Source organism: Callithrix jacchus, chromosome 12 (genome assembly GCF_049354715.1).
Source record: "Callithrix jacchus isolate 240 chromosome 12, calJac240_pri, whole genome shotgun sequence".
NCBI classification, from domain to species: domain Eukaryota; kingdom Metazoa; phylum Chordata; class Mammalia; order Primates; family Cebidae; genus Callithrix; species Callithrix jacchus.
The window spans coordinates 118,707,837-118,712,627 of NC_133513.1; positions in this window are offsets into that span (position 1 = coordinate 118,707,837).

The following is a 4,791-nucleotide window of genomic DNA, read 5'->3' on the forward strand; positions in this document are numbered from 1 at the left end:
GTGCACGGACATTTGTTGTTGTTGTGAGGGTAGTGCATGGACATTTGTTGTTGTTGTGAAGGTAGTGCATGGACATTTGTTGTTGTGAAGGTAGTGCATGGACATTTGTTGTTGTTGTGAAGGTAGTGCATGGACATTTGTTGTTGTTGTGAAGGTAGTGCATGGACGTTTGTTGTTGTTGTGAAGGTAGTGCATGGACATTTGTTGTTGTGAAGGTAGTGCATGGACATTTGTTGTTGTTGTGAAGGTAGTGCATGGACATTTGTTGTTGTTGTGAAGGTAGTGCATGGACATTTTTTGTTGTTGTGAAGGTAGTGCATGGACATTTGTTGTAGTTGTGAAGGTAGTGCATGGACATTTGTTGTTGTGAAGGTAGTGCATGGACATTTGTTGTTGTGAAGGTAGTGCATGGACATTTGTTGTTGTTGTGAAGGTAGTGCATGGACAATTGTTGTTGTGAAGGTAGTGCATGGACATTTGTTGTTGTGAAGGTAGTGCATGGACATTTGTTTTTGTTGTGAAGGTAGTGTATGGACATTTGTTGTTGTTGTGAAGGTAGTGCATGGACATTTGTTGTTGTGAAGGTAGTGCATGGACATTTGTTGTTGTGAAGGTAGTGCATGGACATTTGTTGTTGTGAAGGTAGTGCATGGACATTTGTTGTTGTGAAGGTAGTGCATGGACATTTGTTGTTGTTGTGAAGGTAGTGCATAGACATTTGTTGTTGTGAAGGTAGTGCATGGACATTTGTTGTTGTTAAGGTAGTGCATGGACATTTGTTGTTGTTGTGAAGGTAGTGCATGGACATTTGTTGTTGTTGTGAAGGTAGTGCATGGACATTTGTTGTTGTTGTGAAGGTAGTGCATGGACATTTGTTGTTGTGAAGGTAGTGCATGGACAATTGTTGTTGTGAAGGTAGTGCATGGACATTTGTTGTTGTGAAGGTAGTGCATGGACATTTGTTGTTGTGATGGTAGTGCACGGACATTTGTTGTTGTTGTGAAGGTAGTGCACAGACATTTGTTGTTGTGAAGGTAGTTCACGGACATTTGTTGTTGTGAAGGTAGTGCATGGACATTTGTTGTTGTGAAGGTAGTGCATGGACATTTGTTGTTGTTGTGAAGGTAGTGCATGGACGTTTGTTGTTGTTGTGAAGGTAGTGCATGGACATTTGTTGTTGTTGTGAAGGTAGTACATGGACATTTGTTGTTGTGAAGGTAGTGCATGGACATTTGTTGTTGTTGTGAAGGTAGTGCATGGACATTGTTGGTGTTGTGAAGGTAGTGCATGGACATTTGTTGTTGTTGTGAAGGTAGTGCATGGACATTTGTTGTTGTGAAGGTAGTGCATGGACATTTGTTGTTGTTGTGAAGGTAGTGCATGGACATTTGTTGTTGTTGTGAAGGTAGTGTATGGACATTTGTTGTGAAGGTAGTGCATGGACATTTGTTGTTGTTGTGAAGGTAGTGCACGGACATTTGTTGTTGTGAAGGTAGTGCATGGACATTTGTTGTTGTTTTGAAGGTAGTGCTTGGACATTTGTTTTCCAGAAGCTATTTTCTCAATAGTATCCTGATTCCGCTTTGAGAATTTATCATTCTGCCATTTTTAGCCATGTGTCTTTAGGGGTGGGGAGATAAACTCTTCTTAGCTTTTGGATGGGCCCCAAAACAGTATATATAGACACCAAAAAGACAGAGAAAAAAGGAAGAAAAACGAAGTTCTTGGTAGCATTATTAGGGTCAATCTATTTTAAGTTCTTTGAGCAATCTCCGAACTTCTTTCTGAAGAGGCTGAACTAATTTATATCCACACCAGCAGTGTATAAGCATTCCCTTTTCTTGTTTTCTGAACCCTGTTTCCCAGGCTGAGTGCATTGGTGCAAACATGGCTCACTGCAACGTTAACCTCCTCAATTCAAGTAATCCTCCTGCCTTGATCTCCTAAGTAACTGGGATGGTGAATGCATGCCATTATGCTGGCTAAGTTTTAAATGTTTTGTAGGAACAGAGATTTGCCATGTTGTCCAGGCTGGTCTTGAACTTCTGGGCTCAAGTGATCCCCATGCCTTGTCCTCCCAAAGTACTAGAATTATAGGCATGAGGCACTATGCCTGGCCTGACTTCTTAATAATAGCTATTCTGACTGGTGTGAGATGGTATCTCATTGTGGTTCTGATTTGCATTTCTCTAATGATTAGTGGTGTTGAGTATTTTTTCATATGCTTGTTTACAATCTGTGTGTCTTCTTTTGAGAAGTGTCTTTAAATGGCCTTTACCCATTTTTTCATGGGTTTGTTTTTTGCTTGTCAATTTGTTTAAGCTCTTTACAGATTCTAAATTTTGACCTTTGTCAAATGCATACTTTGCAAATATTTTCTTCCATACAGTAGTGCCTGTTTACTCTGTCAATTGTTTTCTTTTTTCTGTGCCAAAGCTCTCTAGCTTAACTAGGTCCCACTTGTCTATTTTTATTTTTGTGACATTTGCTTTTGGAGACTTCATTATGAAATCTTTGCCAAGATCTAAATCCAGAATGGTATGGCCTAGGTTTTCTTCTAGGATTTTTATACTTTTACTTCTTAAAGTCTTTTATTCATCTTGAGTGGATTTTTAATAAGTTGAAAGGAAGGGGGCCCATTTCAATCTTCTGCATATGACTAGCCAATTATCCCAGTACCATTTATTGAAAAGGGAGTCCTTTCCTTATTGCTGGTTATAGTTGACTTTGTCAAAGATCAGATGGTTGTAGGTGTCTGGTGTTATTTTGGGTTCTCTATTCTGTTCCATTGGTCTATGTGACTGTTTTTGTACCACTACCATGTTGTTTTGGTTACTGTAGCCTTGTAGTATAGTTTGAAGTCAGGTAATGTGATGCCTCCAGCTTTGTTCTTTTTGCTTAGGATTTCCTTGGCTATTCAGGCTTTTTTCGTTTTACATAAACTTTAGAATAGTTGTTTTTGAATTCTGTGATAAATGACATTGGTCGTTTGATAGACACAGCATTCAATCTATAAATTGCTATGGCCATTTTAATAATATTGATTCTTCCTGTCCATTAGCATGGAATGTTTTCCCATTTGTGTTTTCTCTGATTTCTTTCAGCAGTGTTTCAGAATTTTCAATGTAGATATGTTTCACCTGCTTGGTTAGCTGTACTCCTAGGTATTTTATTCTTTTTATGGCTATTGTGAATGGGATTACCTTCTTGATTTGTCTGTCAGCTTGAAGGTTATTGGTGTATAGAAATGCTACTGATTTTGTACCCTGGAACTTTACCAAAGTCGCTTATCAGTTCTAGGAGCTTTTGGGCAGAGACTATAGGGTTTCCTAGGTATGGAATCATGTTGCCTGTGAAGAGAGAGTTTGACTTCCTCGCTTCCTATTTGGATATCTTTTATGTCTTTTTCTTGACTGATTGTTCTGTCTAGGACTTCTAGTGCAATGTTGAATAAGAGTAGTGAGAATGAGCATTCTTATCTTCTTCTGGTTTGCAGTATGAATGCTTCCAGGATTTGCCCTTTCAGTATAATATTGGCTGTGGGTTTGTCATAGATGGCTCTTATTATTTTGAGGTATGTTCCTCTGCTGCTTAGTCTGTTGAGGGCTTTTTTTTTTTTTTTTTTTAAATCATAAGGAGATGTTGAGTTTTGTCAAAAACCTTTCTGCATCTATTGAAATGATGATCATGTAGTGTTTGTTTTTGTTCTGTGTATGTGATGAATCGCATGTATTCATTTGCATGTGGTAAGCCAATCTTGCATCCCAGGAATAAAGCCTACTGGATTGTGGTGGATTAGCCTTTTGATGTGCTGCTGGATTTGATTTGCTGGTATTTTGTTGATGATTTTTGTGTCTATGTTCATCAGGGATATTGGCCTGCATTTTTCCTTTTCATTTCAAAAACTCTGCCAGGTTTTGATATCAGAATAATGCTGGGTTCATAGAATGAGTTAGGGAGGAGTCCCTCCTCCTCCTCAATTTTTTAGAATAATTTCAGTAGAATTGGTACCAGCTCTTCTTTATACATATGGTAGAATTTGGCTGTGAATACACCTGTTCCAGGGCTTTTTTGGTTTTTGGTTGGGAGGTTTTTAAAGTTGCCGATTCAATTTTGGAACTTGATGTTGTTTTAGACATTCAGGACTTTCGTTTCTTCCTGGTTCAGTTTTGGGAGGTTTTATGTTTCAAGGGATTTATCCGTTTCTTCTGGGTTTTCTAGTTTACTGCATAAGAGGTGTTCATAATAGTTTCCGAGGGTTTTTTGTATTTCTGTGGGATTGGTGAGATGATGTCCCCTTGTCGTTTCTAATTGGGTTTATTTGGATCTTCTCTCTTTTTTCTTTTTTAATCTAGCTAGTGGTTGATCAGTCTTATTATTCTTTCAGAAAACCAACTTTCGGGTTCTTTGAACATTTGTATAAATTTTCATGACTCAATTTTGTTCAGTTCAGCTCTTATTTGTTTTTTTTATTTCCCTACTAGTTTTAGGGTTGGTTTGATCTTGTTTTCCTAATTCCTCTAGGTGTGATATCAGGCCATTAATTTGAGATCTTTCTAATGTCTTGATTGTATGCGTTTAGCACTATAAGTGTTCCTCTTAACACTACTTTAGCGGTGCCTCAGAGATTCTATTATGTTGTGTCGTTGTTTTCATTAGTGTCAAAGATTTTTTTTAAAATGTCTTCCTTAACTTCATTCTTTATCCAAAAGTCATTCCGGAGTAGGCTGTTGAATTTCCATGTATGGGTTTGAGAGGTCTTCTTGGTATTGATTTCTGTTTTTATTGTGC